Source organism: Oryx dammah, unplaced genomic scaffold (assembly GCF_014754425.2).
Source record: "Oryx dammah isolate SB20612 unplaced genomic scaffold, SCBI_Odam_1.1 HiC_scaffold_17, whole genome shotgun sequence".
NCBI lineage: Eukaryota > Metazoa > Chordata > Mammalia > Artiodactyla > Bovidae > Oryx > Oryx dammah.
This window is the reverse complement of record NW_024070201.1, coordinates 35352255-35371184: the sequence shown is the minus strand read 5'-3', so window position 1 is coordinate 35371184 and position 18930 is coordinate 35352255. Positions and strand designations below refer to the sequence as shown.

Here is an 18930-nt window from a genome sequence, read left to right as displayed (position 1 = left end):
AGACAGTAAGAGGCAGCACCAGAGCTTCAACCCTAGTCTGTCTTCAGTTCAGTTGCTCAGTCGTGTCCGACTCTGCGACCCCATGAACTGCAGCATTCCAGGCTTCCCTGTCCATCACCAACTCCCAGAGTTTACTCAGACTCATGTCCATCCACTCGGTGATGCCATCGACCATCTCATCCTCTGTCATCCCCTTCTCCTCCTGCCCTCAATCTTAACCAGCATCAGGGTCTTTTCAAGTGAGTCAGTTCTTTGCATCAGGTGGCCAAAGTATTTTATTTTCAGCTTCAACATCAGTCCTTCTGATGAATATTCAGGACTGATTTCCTTTAGGATGGACTGGTTGGATCTCCTTGCAGTCCAAGGAACTCTCAAGAGTCTTCTCCAACTCCACAGTTCAAAAGCATCAATTCTTTGGCGCTCAGCTTTCTTTATAGTCCAACTCTCACATCCGTATATGACTACTGGAAAAACCGTAGCTTTGACTAGATGGACCTTTGCTGGCAAAGTAATGTCTCTGCTTTTTAATCTGGTGCATTATAATGTTCCTATTCCCATTCCCTACTCCTACCAAAAATGAGACCCTTCCTCATCTCCACATTTCCATATTCTACACTCTACGCTCAGCTAATATCTTACCTCCTCCAAAAGCCTTTCAAGAGCATCAGTTCAGTTCAGTTCAGTCAGTCAGTCATGTCCGACTCTTTGCGACCCCATGAATCGCAGCATGCCAGGCCTCCCTGTCCATCACCAACTCCCAGAGTTCATTCAGACTCACATCCATCGAGTCAGTGATGCCATCCAGCCATCTCATCCTCTGTCGTCCTCTTCTCCTCCTGCCCCCAATCCTTTCTAGCATCAGAGTTTTTTCCAATGAGTCAACTCTTTGCATGAGGTAGCCAAAGTATTGGAGTTTCAGCTTTAGCATCATTCCTTCCAAAGAAATCCCAGGGCTGATCTCCTTCAGAATGGACTGGTTGGATCTCCTTGCAGTCCAAGGGACTCTCAAGAATCTTCTCCAACACCACACTTCAAAAGCATCAATTCTTCGGTGCTCAGCCTTCTTCACAGTCCAACTCTCACATCCATACATCAGCCCACTATTGCATTCCTACTATAATTATTCCTGTAATATTCATTTACCTTGATCAATACATTTGTATTTGTCAGCTGCCTGTTCTGTTTATGTTCTGTGTCCCCAGTCAAGCCATATAAGAGCCCTGCAGCAAATCTTCAGGCAACTTGTACTATCCAAATATGGCTTACATTACCCTCAACCAAGTCACTAGAGGGAGACAAGAATCGTGACATACAATTTGAATTCCCAAGATAACTAGCAGAATCCTAAGCACATATTAGGGCTTCATAATGTATTGATTGTCTCAAATATATATTAATAGCAGTAAGTTTTTGGTAATAATAACAATAACAGCTAAATATATGTGTGTGTGTGTGTGTGTGTGTGTGTGTGTGCGCACGCACGCTTCTGTGCTACATGGCTTCAGTCATGTCTGACTCGTTGAAACCCCATGGACCTGTTGCCCACCAGGCTCCTCTGTCCATGGGATTCTCCAGGCGAGAATACTGGCATGGATAGCCTTTTCCTTCTCCAGGGGATCTTCTCAATGCAGGGACTGAACCCGTGTCTACTTGACTACATATTTATATATAAATAATATATATGTTATATAAACATATGTATACTGCTGGAAAAGACTCCTGACAGTCCCTTGGACAGCAAGGAGATCAAACCAGTCATTCCTAAAGAAGACCAACCCTGAATATTCATTGGAAGGACTGGTGCTGAAGCTGAAGCTTCAATAATTTGGCCACCTGATGCAAAGAGCTGACTCACTGGAAAATACTTTGGTGCTGGGAAAGGTTGAGGGCAGAAGAAGGGGGCAGCAGAGGATGAGATGGTTGGATGGCATCACCAACTCACTGGACACAAGTTTGAGTGAACTCCAGGAGTTAGTGAAGGACATGGAAGCCTGGCATGCTCCAGTCCATGAGGTCGCAAGGAGTTGGACACGACTGAGACTGAACAGAAACAACAAATATGTAGAGATAGATAGATAGATAGATTCTTTACCACTGAGCCACCACGTAAGGCCGGATGGTAAGGAGCAATGCAGGAGATGCAGTTTCAATCCCTGTGTTGGAAAGATGCCCTAGAGAAGGGAATGGCTGCCCACTGCAGTATTCTTGCCTGGAGAATCCCATGGACAGAGGAACCTGGTGGTTACAGTCTCTGGAGTTGCAAAGAGTCAGACACAACCTAGCAACTAAACCACCACTATATATAAAAACGTATATATAAATTCAGTCCTCATAACTGCCAGTGATGTAGGTACTACTGTTACACCCATTTTACAGAAGAAAATAAGAAACAAAAAATTTAAGTGACTTGTCCAAAGGTCACACAACTAATAAGTAGTAGCTGAGTCAGTATCCAAATACATGCAGTGTCAATCCAGAGTCAGCATCCCCTTGACTACTTTAAAAATACTGTGTGCTTCAGTTGTGTCCGACTCTTTGAGAACCCACAGACATCGGGCCCACCATGCCCATCTGTCCATGGGATTTTCTGGGCAAGAATACTGGAGTGAGTTGCCATGCCCTCCTCCTTCACTCAATAGATGTTGTTCTAAGATTAAACAACTCTTAACACTTAAAAAAATTATAAAACACATATTACTTCTGCTGTAAACACGGACTAGAGGAAATATGGAAAGAAGAGCTTTGACAAAGTAGGGGAGAAAAAAAAAAACTGAGCAGAAGATACAAAGCTCCCAGGAAAAAATGAGAAGGAAAAAAATTTTTGAGAAGCATTTCTCTTTAGAAAAAAAAAATAGAGTTGTGCCATTTTCTCAAAGTCTCTGTCACTTATAAAGCATCATCCTGACTTCCTCTCATTAACACACCAAATTATATAGCATATCTCAGAGCAAGCAACCATTATTAGCAAAAACTCTGCAACTCTAAATCAGAATCATATAATCTGAACCAGTGAAATGCAACCACCTTTGGACTGACACACACAACAGCTGTTTATGGTGCCAGAGAAATAGCCTGATGAAGATTCCTAGGAAAAACTGGAAAAGAAAATGTTTATTTCCAAATCTTTCAAATTTGATGAGGCTTTATTGAAAGTCAGGGAGAAAAATACAAGATATATTTCTACTTTAAAAGGCAACAAGAGATTCTTGATAATTGAGAAACGATAGAAAGTGGAGGCAAGTGATGTAGGTTTGTATATAACTCATAATATATAATTTAGAAAGCCGTTTCCTATACATTATTTATTTTAATTCATACGATAACCTGGTGCAATCAGGTAGCGTTATCATGTTATCATCTCTACAAAATTAGCCCCTGCAAAGAGTGCTCAGAGATGATAACTTTTTAGAGTTTTTTGGCTAGGAAGTCAAAAAGCCAGGACTAAAGACCAGGTCCTCTAAAACAAAGGTCCTTTCCAAATAGCATGTGGTTTTCTCTTAAAAAACAAACAAAAAGAGCCTCTTGTGTTACAGAGGGGGGAAAAAAGTAACAGTGATTGCTAAACAGATAATGGTTGAAGCATGATAATTACAAGTCTCATTTCTCTGCTCTTTTGAGGAAACCATAGTTTCTTGAAAGTGAAATAATAAGTAATGAAAAAAAGCCCTCTTGGTTGCTTTCCATATCAGTGTTCCCTAACTCCACTTCTCCCTTCCTGGGTCTGGACAGTGTAACAATCTCTGTAACACGGACTCCATCCCACCCACGAAAAACAAGCCTCATGACTCCATTCAGGGAAATGCCAAAGGAAACCCAGAGAAAATCTAGAACTCTGAAAATAAAGCAGTTTCTCCATAGAGCACAGCATAATCTCCCCAAAGAAAGTTAAATAAAGGGTGATTATGTAGAAGCACTGTGTGGTATGCCATACGTATTGTGGGGAGGACGTGGGAGTACAGGGAACTAGGGTCTGAAAATGGAAGAAAAATTTAAAAAGCAGATAAATTCTACCTAGAGTTTGTTATGGCTGAAGGACTCTATGCCACAAAGTAGAGGAAACTGCTTCTTCAGAGCTCTACAATTTCCTGAGGAATAGGTATCAACAAACAAATCCACCCTTTCTCAGAACTAACACATGAAACTCTTTCAACATTCCTATGCAAGGGATGACAAGTCAGACATTTCACTGAAGAAGCAATCAGTATGATTATGCCCACAGAGGCTAACCCTGTTTACCCCTTCTGTCACAGAGATGCCCATAAGCCTTGGCATGTTGCCAGTCTAACATGCAAGCAACGTGGTTCCAGGTAAAGAAGGCTCTATATAAGTCAAATATTATTTTTCTCACTTTTATTTTTCTCTTTATTTTATTTTTCTCTTTTATTAATTCATTCAGTATGCATATGCATATGCTTGACATAGTTGTAGATTCTTGGGATAAAGTAGTGAACAAAATAAAGTTTCTGCCCTCATAAGCTCACACTTTAAATCCAAATTCAACTACCTCAAGATTTCTTCCACCTCTAAGATTCTATGGTTCCATAACTAGAGAAAAGGCTTCAATTGCAAACCCCCTAGCAGAGAGACACTTTGAACACCTAAAGGAAAAAGTTCACCTTATAGCCTCAGCAGCTAGCATAACACTTAATGGTCAGTAAAACTTTTTTCACAGAAAGGAGGTAATTGCTATAGTAAAGATATGGAAACTAAAATTCAGGATGGTAAAATAAATTACCTACTGTTACACAAATGTTGAGTGGCAGAGCTAAGAACTCTATCCTGACCTAGAACTATTCTAGACGTGCCTCATAATTTTGATGTAACTGATTAGGGCTTTATTTTTAAGGAGTATTCAGTTATTAAAGTCTCCCAGAGTCTCTGCATCTTTGCTTACCTCTGAATTTACTAGTACCAGCAATTCAACACAATTTTTCTGTAATGGGGTCAAGAGATAAGAGTTGAAAGAGTTTAGGGATGAAAGTACCTTTAAAAGTTATCTAGTTATTTCTCCTTACTTCTCAGATGAGGGAACTGATAGGGAAGGGTAGAAATTTGCCCAAAACCACAGACATTCAAGGGAGATCTAGCAACAAAATCCAACTCTTTTGATAATCAAGCCCAGTGTTCATTTCTATCATAACGCTGTCTGTCCTAGGTTCCTTGAAGGGAAAGAAGAATTATTAAATGTTTTTGTATTTCTACCAATACTCAGAAAGTACACCTACCATATGGTGCTACTGGCATACTACATTACCCAACAAATTAACTATTAAGAAAATTTTGTTTTCAAACCTAACTTTTCCTCCTCCCTGAAATTTCTCTATTCCAGTCAAGCCAGAGAATTTCCAACAGCTTCTAGACCAATACCCTGAGCTAAAAGACCGTACCGTAGGTACCGTAGAAACTAATACAACATTGTAATGTAACTATACTCCAATAAAAATAAATTTAAAGAATAAAGTTAGGCAAAATTTTTATCCTCTTTCAGATTATCTGATTCATCTGTAAACAGGGATAATAATATTTACCCTGATTATCCCAAAAGGGTAGTCAGGTAGAATATATGAGCAAATGGCCATAATCAATTTTAAAAGAATAAAGCACCATGAAAATAAAAGGAACTACAGTTAATCACTAGTATTATTACCCAGAAATACTGCATATTTTAGAGGCCAGAAGCTATCTTATAAAATCAGTTTATAAAGAGGCAAAAGCAATGTGACATAGCTGGAAGATCACAAGGACAGAGTTGGCCCTATGTATGAATCCAGACTCTGTGACCTTGAAAAGCTGTTTAAACAAACAGCCTCCTCATCTGAAAATGGGGGCTATTACTACTCTGAAGAATAAGTAACAAATATTTACAAACATACATCTAAAAGCATCTTGTTTGTATGGTATAAAATGGTGTCATTATAAAGTTCCTTTTCCAGAGAGCTTAGAACTTCAGGTTTTTATCTAGCATTCACACTGCGGGAACAGCTGAAACATCTGTAATGTCAAGTAGCTGAAGCTGATTTTAAAAGAAAAACTAAAGAAAAGAAAAAGAAAAAATCATCACCAACAACAATAACAACAGTATCCCTGATCAACATATTAAAGCAAAATTTTAGATGCTAACTAACCTAGCATATTAGCAATTGGGCCAGAATTTAGGAGCCAGTTCTATCAATGGGCATTTTCTCAGTCATTCAGACAAACTGTTGTGCTTATTTCAAATCCACTGTACTAAGGCTCTCTTTGTTGACTGGATTGTTGGATTATTGCCTGCATTCTGTCTTCTGTGAAAATGCCAAATGTATAGAAATTTCAGTCACCAGATTAAACGTTCGTCTTGACAATATATTATGCTGTTTGGTGTCATGTTGACATCCTACTGATGATGTTCACGGCTCTATGCTTTTATTTTGTTCTTTGGTTTCAGTAAGAAGAAAAGTTAAAAGCCCTTAGACTAATGAATTCAGATTCTTTTCAGATACACTGCCGCTTCTCTTCCACGAGATCAGGAAAAGGATATATTTCTGGCTGCAGACATATGTGGTACAGACATGAGATCACAGCTTTAAGCTTAATAGAACATAACAATCTACTCACTGTTTACACTTTAGCCCAACGGGCAGCTGGAAATCACAACTAACCATATGCAGTGCTGAACAAGTGGTCATGACTTTATTAATAAAGCCAAGCATTAACAAATAAGATTCTGGGAATGGTACAGTGAGGGGCTGGAGTTTCGTACCATAGGCCCCTCTAAGTACTAGGCATAGGGCCCAGACTATTGTTGAAAATGTCCTTTGGGATTAGACTATTCTTTCTGCCAGGATTTCATTTGCCATCTTTCATATTTCCCAGTTCTCTATACAGTGTTTAATCAGCTGCTAGGGACTGGTTAGAAAGGACACTGATTATTCTTGCATCCTAACATCCTGAAAAGGAGTGCATTATAAAATTATCTACATACAATTAAATCAAATCACATAGAGAAATACTTTTCATACTACAGAAAACTATTTTAACTAGAAAAAGAGATGCAAATAATACCTCATTAATCCTTCCAAAGTGTATGACAATTCTAGTAATATTATCTCTGATTTATTGATGAAAAACTGATGAGAAAGCCTTAAGGATACTACAGGTAAATTACAAAGGAAAGATTTAGATAGATGTCCAAATCCCAGGCTTTTACTGGTCAATGACTGCCATAGAGAGTAAATTAACTGATAGCCTGACATATCATAATTCCTTTCTGCACTGAGATGTACACAAGAGTACTAGGTATCTAGAGTATTCAAGATGAATCACTATTTAACATAGAAGTATTTCTTATACATATCAGCATCACAATTTATAAATTTCTATCTAGTTCTTTCATTTCTTTACCATGCCTAACAGATAGCATCAAATCCCAAATTTGTAACCTAAGCACAAAAATCACAGGACAGGTGTAAGAGTGTAAAACCATCAATATACATACCAAGCTTTCATGAAATTGACTTGACCCTACTCTGGGTCAGCAAAAATTAAATAATCAGCAAGTCCTATAAAGTATGGTGCAGAAATTAGAAGTTTGCTAGAGTAACTAGCTCATCCAAGTGAAATTTATTCAAGTGTAATAAGTAGAGAAGGTAAATCTGGGTCTGCAATCTAACTCCTCAGACTAGATTTAAGGTATCAGATGGATTTTGATGAAGCACCTTTTGCATCTATGTGTAATCTGATTTTAGTTTTGTGTTTGAAACAGTAGTAAAATTCCTTATTTGAAGTACATTGTATTGTCTTTTTTGGAATTGTTACCATCAGGATAAATATACCTCACATTTTCCACTGGGCCCAACATAAGAACTATATTCAGGAAACAAGAGCAGTGCAAAGAACAATGTTCCAAATGTACCTTCTCTCATAGCATGCCAGATTCATGATAGACTAAGAGAGACAGCATGCTCTCCACTGAGAGCTCTAATAATGCCACAGGAGTCCAAGCCATTCACACAGTTATGACATAGAAAGCAACCACATTTTCTTCCTTGGGGCTTAAAGAAAAGAACTAGCTCTCATCGCAGTCAATAATGTGTAACCACAGTGCAAGGCAAGAGAAAAAGAAAGAACACGTCCCAGTGAAGTATGAGATTAATCTCAGATAATTATCCCAAGCAATTACAAATCACCATGAAATACAACTTTCAATCCTACCCTCAGCTTAGACACATCACAAAATGAAAATGGATGATTAAAAATACTAGGAGCTAATAGGTAAAAAAGTATGGATGGAAAAGTTATAATGCCCATATTTCCAATGGACTAAACACTGATAATAGCATACAGAAAAATTGTTGTCTAGTGCTAGATAACATATATACACAAACATAAAGCCTATTAAATTTCCTGGGGAGCAGGAAATATTATAAAAGTATGTTTCAAAAGTAACTCCTAGGAAACATTACACCTAATATAGTAGTCTTTTAACTGTATATTCATTATGAAATAATTATCCAGTTAACTAGCATTTGTATTATGTTTTGCAAATGATAGCAGGCAACAGAGACAGAGAAAAAAGAATGTAAAAAACATTAGACAAGTAAAAAAACAATAATTTCTAATCTCTTTTTACTCAATATCAAAATTTATAAAAAGTTCAGATAAAAAACAAATAAGATCTTTTCAACAAAAGTGCTAAGAAAACTGAACACCTACACAAAACAATAGAGTTAAACCCTTACCTTACACTATATACAAAAATTAACTCAAAATGGATCAAAGATCTGAACTTAAAAGCTAAAATATCAAAACCCTTAGATGACTTAGGGGAAGTCTTCATGACATTGCATTGCAATAATTTCTTGGATATGACACAAAAGCACAGGCAGCAAAAGAAAAATAGATAAACTGGACTTCATCAATTTAAATGACTTATGTGCATCAAAGGACACTATCAGGAGAGGGAAACAACAACACACAGAAAAAGAAAAGTTTTCAAATCATATATCTGATAAGTTATTAATATCCAGAACACATAAAGAACTGCTACAATTCAATAGCAACAATTTCAACCACAATTCAAAAATGAGCAAAGGATTCAAACAGGTATTTCTCCAAAGATCTACAAATGGACAATAAATATAGCAAAGATGTTCAACATGATCTGTCATTCAGTCAGTTCAGTTCAGTCGCTCAGTCGTGCCAGACTATTTGCAACCCCGTGGACTGAAGCACACCAGGCCTCCCTGTCCATCACCAACTCCTGGAGGTTACTCAAACTCATGTCCATTGAGTCAGTGATGCCCTACAACCATTTCTTCCTCTGTCATACCCTTCTCCTTCTGCCCTCAATCTTTCCCAGCATCAAGGTCTTTTCAAATGAGTCATCTCTTTGCATCAGGTAGCCAAAGTATTGGAGTTTCAGCTTCAACATCAGTCCTTCCAATGAACACTCAGGACTGATCTCCTTCAGGATGGACTGACTGGATCTCCTTGCAGTCCAAGGGACTCTCGAGAGTCTTCTCCAACACCACAGTTCAAAAGCATCAATTTTTTGGTGCTCAGCTTTCTTTATGGTCCAACTCTCACATCCATACATGACTACTGGAAAAACTATAGCTTTGACTAGATGGACATTTGTTGGCAAAGTAATGTCTCTGCTCTTTAATATGCTGTCTAGGTTGGTCATAACTTTTCTTCCAAGGAACAAGTGTCTTTTAATTTCATGGCTGCAGTCACCATCTGCAGTGATTTTGGAGCCCCCCAAAATAAAGTCAGCCACTGTTTCCACTGTTTCCCCATCTATTTGCCATGAAGTGATTGGACTGGATACCATGATCTTAGTTTTTTGAATGTTGAGCTTTAAGCCAACTTTTTCACTCTCCTCTTTCACTTTCATCAAGAGGCTCTTTAGTTCTTCTTCACTTTCTGCCATAAGGGTGGTGTCATCTGCATATCTGAGGTTATTGATATTTCTCCTGGCAATCTTGATTCCAGCTTGTGCTTCTTCCAGCTCAGCATTTCTCATGATATACTCTGCACATAAGTTAAATAAGCAGGGTGACAATATACAGCCTTGATGTACTCCTTTTCCTGTTTGGAACCAATCTGTTGTTCCATGTCCAGTTCTAACTGTTGCTTCCTGACCTGCATACAGGTTTCTCAAGAGGCAGGTCAGGTGGTCTAGTATTCCCATCTCTTTCAGAATTTTTCACAGTTTACTGTGTTCCACACAGTCAAAGGCTTTGGCATAGTCAATAAAGCAGAAATAGATGTTTTTCAGGAACTCTCTGGCTTTTTCAATGATCCAGTGAATGTTGGCAATTTGATCTCTGGTTCTTCTGCCTTTTTTAAAACCAGCTTGAACATCTGGAAGTTCACGGTTCACATATTGCTAAAGCCTGGCTTGGAGAATTTTGAGCATTACTTTACTAGGATGTGAGATGAGTGCAATTGTGTGGTAGTTTGAGCATCCTTTGGCATTGCCTTTCTTTGGAATTGGAATGAAAACTGACCTTTTCCAGTCCTGTGGCCACTGCTGAGTTTTCCAGATTTGCTGGCATATTGAGTGCAGCACTTTCACAGTATCATCTTTTAGGATTTGAAATAGCTCAACTGGAATTCCATCACTTCCACCAGCTTTATTTGTAGTGATGCTTCCTAAGGCCCACTTGACTTCACATTCCAGGATGTCTGGCTCTAGGTGAGTGATTACACCATCGTGATTATTTGGGTCATGACGATCTTTTTTTTTTTGTACAGTTCTTCTATGTATTCTTGCCACCTCTTCTTAATATCTTCTGCTTCTGTTAGGTCCATACCATTTCTGTCCTTTATTGAGCCCATCTTTGCATGAAATGTTCCTTGGTGTCTCTCATTTTCTGGGAGAGATCTCTAGTCTTTCCCATTCTATTATTTTCCTCTATTTCTTTGCACTGATCGCTGAGAAAAGCTTTCTTATCTCTACTTGCTATACTTTGGAACTCTGCATTCAAATGAGTATATCTTTCCTTTTCTCCTTTGCATTTTGCTTCTCTTCTTTTCACAGCTATCTGTAAGGCCTTCTCAGACAGCCATTTTGCTTTTTTGCATTTCTTTTTCTTTGGAATGGTATTGATCCCTGTCTCCTGTGCAAAGTTACAAACCTTCGTCCATAATTCATCAGGCACTCTGTCTATCAGATCTAGTCCCTTAAATCGATTTCTCACTTCTACTGTATAATCATAAGGGATTTGATTTAGGTCATACCTGAATGGTCTAGTGGTTTTCCACACTTTCTTCAATTTAAGTCTGAATTTGGCAATAGGGAGTTCATGATCTGAGCCACAGTCAGCTCCTGGTCTAGTTTCTGCTGACAGTATAGAGCTTCTCCATCTTTGGCTGCAAAGAGTATAATCAATCTGATTTTGGTGTTGGCCATCTAGTGATGTCCATGTGTAGAGTCTTCTCTTGTGTTGTTGGAAGAGGGTGTTTGCTATGACCAGTGTGTTCTCTTGGCAAAACTCTATTAGCCTTTGCCCTGCTTCATTCTGTACTCCAAAGCCAAATTTGCCTGTTACTCCAGGTGTTTCTTGACTTCCTACTTTTGCATTTCAGTCCCCTATAATGAAAAGGACATCTCTTTTGGGTGTTAGTTCTAAAAGGTCTTGTAGGTCTTCATAGAACTGTTCAACTTCAGCTTCCTCAGCATTACTGGTCAGCGCATAGACTTGGATTACCATGATATTGAATGGTTTGCCTTGGAAACAAACAGAGATCATTCTGACGTTTTTGAGATTTCATCCAAGTACTGCATTTCAGACCCTTTTGTTGACCATGATGGCTACTCCATTTCTTCTAAGGGATTCCTGCCCACAGTAGTAGATATAATGGTCATCTGAATTAAATTCCCCCATTCCAGTCCATTTTAGTTTGCTGATTCCTAGAATGTTGACATTCACTCTTGCCATCTCCTGTTTGACCACTTCTAATTTGTCTTGATTCATGAACCTAACATTCCAGGTTCCTATGTAATATTGCACTTTACAGCATCGGACCTTGCTTCTATCAGCAGTCACATCCACAACTGTGTGTCGTTTTTGCTTTGGCTCCATCCCTTCATTCTTTCTGGAGTTATTTCTCCACTGATCTCTAGTAGCATATTGGGCACCTACCGACCTGGGGAGTTCATCTTTCAATGTCCTATCTTTTTGCCTTTTCATCCATCATTAGGCAAATGCAAATCAAAACCACAATGAAATACAATATCACATCCATAAAAAAATGGAAAATAACAATTTCCTCTCCTATGGCTTACACTCTTACCTTCTTCAAGTCTTTGCTCAAATGTCATGTTCTCAATGACTCCTACTCTAATCATTCTATTTAATAAAACTGTTTCCTTGCATTATCAATGTACCTTATCCTACTCTAAATTTCTTTTTCTATAGACCTTATACAATTCTAATATACTACATAACTTACTTATCATGCTTGTCATTATCTGTCTGTCCCATCAGTAATATAAACTCTGTGAGAATTAAAATTATTTGTTGTATTCACTAACATATTTTAAGTACAAGAATAGTACCTATCGCTGGATGAATGAGATGATTAATTTCTTGCCTGGAGACAGAAAGTAGCTTAAAATTTTGAAAACCAAGTCACTTTTAAAGTTTAATCAGTTATTATCCTCTTTAACACCAAATATTATTTTCTACTTATTATCAACAAATAGCCAAAGTACTGTGGCTTAAAATGTAAAGTGTCCCACTTTGCTGAACATTTCAATGGAATGAGGTTTCAGACTTTTATTCATATGCTAACATTCACAGTAAATGTGCCAGTTATTTACTTACTGTCTCTGACTCTCACATCACCCTTCAATACTTTGCTCTGTGATTCTGATGTACTCTATTTCCCATGCTCCCTTGCCAGCTGGTTTCCTATTAGGCTCAACCAAAGAGAGGGGCTAGTGGGAAATTAGAAGGTGGGAGGAGGAGAAAAGAAATTTCCTTTTTCTAGCTTGTGAGAGCATCCCTCCAGCAGCAAAATATGCTTATGGCTGCACCACTTTATATTCCCATCAGCTTAGCTTCTTTTAGCACTCCCAATACCAGCTGCCTAACCCCCTCAAAGATACCAGCACCAGCTGACAACTCTCCTCTCAGTGATTAGAGCAGAAGCCATGTCATGTTTTCCTCAGTAGGCTGAGCAAGTCACAGCACTCCCTCTCCCCAGAAATCTAACCCAGTCATAATTTTTTTCCAAGTTCCTAAACTCAAACAAGCTACGTTCTTTCCACACAAATGGAGGCTGGCATCACTGGCAGCTGCTCCCTACAGTTATATCTGGAAACATATAGATATAGGAACTATTGACTTCCCTTTTTGTTTTTTCAACCTTCCAATAACGGGGGAGCCTGGTGGGCTGCAGTCTATGGGGTCGCACACAGCCGAACACGACTGAAGTGATTTAGCAGCAGCAGCAATACCTGTATAGCAAGTATCCTCAATTAAGTCCCATCCACATAAACTGTTTATCATGGTTTTTGTTCTCGTGACTAGATGTGACTATGCTTGACTATACAGGCAGACCAGAAGATTGACAATGGAATAAATTTACATTTGAACCAGAATTTACACTAAGAACTAAACATAATACAGATTTTTTCCATATTATCTTAACCAAAGAATGAGAAACAAGTCTTTCAAACATAACAAATTGAGATCTTGAAGTACTATACTCATATCTGTATAAGCTTGCTGCTGCTGCTAACTTGCTTCAGTCATGTCCGACTCTGTGAGACCACATAGGTGGCAGCCCAACAAGACTCCCTAGTCCCTGGGATTCTCCAGGCAAGAACACTGGAGTGAGTTGCCATTTCCTTCTCCAGTGCATGAAAGTGAAAAGTGAAAGTGAAAAGTGAAGTCGCTCAGTCGTGTCTGACTCTTAGCGACCCCATGGACTGCAGCCTACCAGGCTCCTCCATCCATGGGATTTTCCAGGCAAGAGTACTGGAATGGGTCGCCATGTATAAGCTTATAGAATCATAAATTTTTATCTCCAGTCCACTCCTCTCTCCTGTCTACTCCCTACCTCCTTTGGATAGCTAGCATACATCTCAAATTTAACATGTCCAAAACTGAGTTTCTGATATTTCCTAAAACCTGTTCCTCTCAAAGCCTTTCCCACTTGACTTATACCTTCTCAGGCCAGAATTCTGCAGTCATCTTTGATTCCTTTCTTTCTTTCACCCTCCATATCCAGTCTACTAGAAAGTCCTGTTAGTTCTTCATTAAAACTATATTCAGAATATAACCACTTCTTACCACCTCCACTGCTACTCTAAGCCACCAGTAACTTTCACCTGGATTACTGTAGTTGCCTTTAAGTGGTCATTCTGCTTCCACCCTTTTGCATCCCTAAAATTTATTCCCAGCAACAATCTAAATGATCCTTTCAAAATCCAAGAATATCATATTCTCCTCTGCTCAAAATGATCCAATGGCATCCCATCTCACACAGAATAAAAGCGAAAATCCTCACAATGACATACAAGTTCCTAATGATCTGGTTCCTATTATTTCTCTGACTTCTTCTATTATTTTCCTTTCATTTACTCATCTCCAGCCATTCTGCTCTCTTTCCAGTTGTGTGAACATCAGACACATTTCAACATTAAAGTCTCTACTCTGGTCATGCCCTCTGCCTGAAACACTCTTCTCTAGATATATGCATGGTTCCTTTGCTGTTATTTTAAGTCTATGAGGAAAGATCTTCTCAATGAAAAATTTCATAACCATCCTACTTAAAACTGGACATATTTACACACTCGGCACTCCCTATTCACCTTACCTATTTTATTTTTCTCCATAGCATTTATCTTTGGAGTTACTATATAATAACTTATTTTCCATATTGTCTTTCTCCTTCCAGTATAATATAAGCTCTTTGAGGGTAGGAATTTCTGTTTAGTTCTTTGATATATCTTCAATGACCATCTGCTGTGGTGCCTGGTACATAACAATGAAGAGGAACTAAAGAAGCTTTTGGTGAAAGAGGAGAGTGAAAAAGCTGTCTTGAAACTCAACATTCAAAAAACTAAGGTCATGGTATCTAGTCCCATCACTTCATGGCAAATAAAGGGATAAAAAGTGGAGATAGTGACAGATTGTATTTTCTTGGGTTCCAAAATCACTGCAGATGGCCAATGCAGCCATGAAACTAAAAGATGCTTGCTTCTTGGAAGGAAAGCTATGACAAACCTAGACAGCATATTTAAAATCAGAGATGTCACTTTGCCAACAAGGATCTGTATAGTCAAACCTATGATTTTTCCAGTAGTCATGAACAGATGTAAAAGTTGGAAAGAAAGCTGAGCGCCAAAGAATTGATGCTTTCAAACTGTAGTGCTGGAGAAGACTCTTGAGAGTTTCTTGGACTACAAGGAGATCAAACTAAAGGAAATCAACCCTGAATATCATTGGAAGAACTGTTGCTGAAGCTGAAACTCTAATACTTTGGCCACCTGACTGGAAGAGCGGACTGATTGGAAAGACTCTGATATTTGGAAAGACTGAAGGCAAAAGAAGGGGATGGCATGGGACTCAATGGTTAGATAGCATCACCAACTCAATGGACATGAATCTAAGCAAACTCTGGGAGACAGTGAAGGACAGGGAAGCCTGGCGTGCTGCTGTCTATGAGGTTGCAAAGAGTTGGACATGACTTAGTGACTGAATAACAACAAACAACACGTGGTAAGTGCCCAGTAAACATTTGTCAAATGAAACTCCGAACCCCAAAGCAACAAGGAATGAATAAATATAAAACACACATAGAAATACAGTGTGACATATATATGTTTACATGATCAATATTTACCATATTCTGAAGAACAAAACTGTATTAAATAATTTTATATTTTATTAAACAGTTTTTACTGTATTAACTGTTTTATATTGTATTAAACAGATTTATATATTTTTAAGAGTAAAACTGTAATAAATTCTAATACTGCAGTAGAGACTATACCAAAATTACTTATACTTTTCTATCAAATCTCAAAATGTGTTTATAATCCTAACACATATATTCACATAATATGTAGCACAGTGTTTAGCAGTCAGTCAGTCTGGCTTATATTATTGTTGCAACATCTACTAACTCTGTGACTCGAGTCTAGTTACTTGATCTCTGTGCCTTATTTTCTTCATTATAAAATAATAACAGCAGTAATAATAAAACCTAGCTCATAGAAATTATGTAATGGATTAAATTATATAATATACTTAAAGCAATTAGCAATATGCCTGGCCCATTGATAACTCAGTACATGTTAATAATTATTATTATATAAGGCACCTAATACTTGTTGAAAAACAAGTAAATGCTCTCAAATTCAACATTATACTGCCTGAATTTGTTTATACTGCTGGCTCACTGAAAGCAAGAATCATTTTAAACTTCTTTTATGTCTAGCACAGTACTTAACACATTAATTAAATAAATAATTGGCTGATTTATTGATTACCTAGTGAAATATATATTATTAGACCTATAAAAATATAGGTTACAAAACCCAGGTTAGTCAAAATTATCAAAATAAGTAACAACAGAGAAGAAAATTTCATCGTTCTGACTCCTCATCTTATCACATTATGTGTGCTATTAAAATACACTAGAGCTTTCTAAAGACTTTAAAGTTGTACTATAGAGAAACACAGATTTTTCTAGAAGAAATAATGATATGTTAACTACACTTATTGTGGTAATCGTTTCACACTAAACACAAGACAAATCATTATGCTGTACACCTTAAACTTATACAGTGCTATATATCAATTATATCTCAAAAAGAATGACAAATTAACAGCAAAGAAAGAAGACGCAAAAAGAAGGGAAAGTAGAGACAGTTGGCAAGCTGAGTTGAGGAGCCAACCAATCAAGACTACATAAGTCATAGGGAGAAAAGAGCATTAACAAAGACCCAGGTTGACAGCTCAGAGTAAGGCTTCATTGGAAACACTACTTCTTCAAAAGGTCACACCAAGATAAGCCCAGTTGAGTGAGGGCAATAATAACTGATTTCAAAAGAAGTACACAGTTAACCTCTTGTCACAAGAAGCTGAACATCTTTCACAGAAGGAGAACTGAACAAAAATTAAAATAAAAGCAAGGCAATAGAAGAATGAAATCATTAACCATCTTCGAAGCAATGGATGAAGACAGGATAGATGAGTAACTTTGTCATCATTGGTAGAACACCTGGTTGGAATAACTGGAATGCAGAGATCCTTAATTAAAACTTTAAGCTCTGATATATAAGTTTTTTTTCATTTTCTATGAACTCCTACTCATTATTTTGACAACATTTCATTATTTTTTCTGATGCTATAAAATTCCACATTAGTTAAAGTGAACTATGTTCAGAACTTGTGATGCTCATAAGATACAACAACTTTTTAACTCTTGTGACAAATGTAATATCATAGTGTGTAAATTTATTTATCAGGAACAATGAGGGAAGAAAATGACATTGTGCAGAAAATTATTCACAGTATATCTATGAACACCAGTGCACAAAAGAAATATAATTTCACTATTAAACTATAGTTGCGACACAAACTATATGAGTTTTAAGTCCCTAACATGCTTTCATATTTCAGAGATAGAATGACAACCTCAAAGGACAGTTCACAATGCACAATTTTGCACTTTTATGAAATGCAGAGAAATACATTCTCAACATTTGTCTAAAACAGAAACATGTCAGTAGTCAATCCAAGCAAATGGGCTCTTCTTCAATTTCTGTACCACTGTTTGAAGTCTCCTCCTTTAACACACTCCTCCTTTCATATTTTTTTCTTTTCCCTTAGGTCCAACTTCCTTCCTTGAGCCATTCTTTCACTATCAATTAAGGGCTTCCAGGTGGTGCCAGTGGTAAAGAACACATCTGCCAGTGCAGGAGATGTAAGAGACACGGGTTCAATCCCTGGATTGGGAAGATCCCCTGGAGGAGGGCATGGCAACCCACTCTGGTATTCTTGCCTGGGAAATTCCAAGGACAGAGGGGCCTGGCAGGCTACACTCCATAGGGTTGCACAAAGTCAGATACAACTGAAATGAACTTAGCACGCATGCACGCCTATTCTACTAGATAGTCCCTGTTGTTTATAACATCCTCCCTTACTGCTCTGGAAACAATGAATCTTGCAAATAAACGGTGTGGTATCACACTGAGAATTTAATTGTCATACCCAGGTATTACCCAAATTTTATTGCAAGAGTTTGTGGTTTTATGGTTTATATATGCTGAACTCTGTAATCTTTAAGAAATGAAAGTATATAACAACTATGTTGAAAAAACATATATATATATTGATATATATCATATATCCTGAGAATTATTAAATAATACCACAGAAAGAAAGACTAACTTATCATTACTAATACAGCCTCTAAGCCCTTGTATATTTAATAAATAATGAAGACTATGCAAACTCAATACAATTACTACTGTTTCTATGCAGATATCATGTCACAACATTACACTGCATCATACTTACCAAAAGCATAAAGCCAAATCTTACTCTGAGTTTCCTTTACCTGCTATGGTTTGAATACTGTATCTCCCCCAGCATTCATGTGATGAAATCATAACCCCTAAAGGTAAAGGTATCAGTAGATGGGGCCACTGGGAAGTGAGATTAGGTCATGAAGATAGAGCCGTCATGAATAGGATTAGTGCTTTTATAAAAGAGGTCTTATAAGAGGTCTTCCCTGTAGCTCAAAAGGTAAAGAATCTGCCTGCAACACAGGAGACCCAGGTTTGATCCCTGAGTCGGGAAGATCCTCTGGAGAAGGGAATGGCAATCTACTCCAATATCCTTGCCTGGAGAAGCCCATGGACAGAGAAGCCTGGTGGGCTACAGTCCATGGGATCACAAAGAGTTGGACATGATTGACGACTAA

At 37.8% G+C, this 18930-nt stretch overlaps 1 protein-coding gene across 4 annotated transcripts in view; it reads right to left on the bottom strand.

Moving 5' to 3' along the window:
- Window positions 1–18930, bottom strand: part of SOX6 (SRY-box transcription factor 6) — a 712355-nt gene that overhangs the window by 434126 nt on the left and 259299 nt on the right. The gene's annotated exons all lie outside the window — the stretch shown is intronic.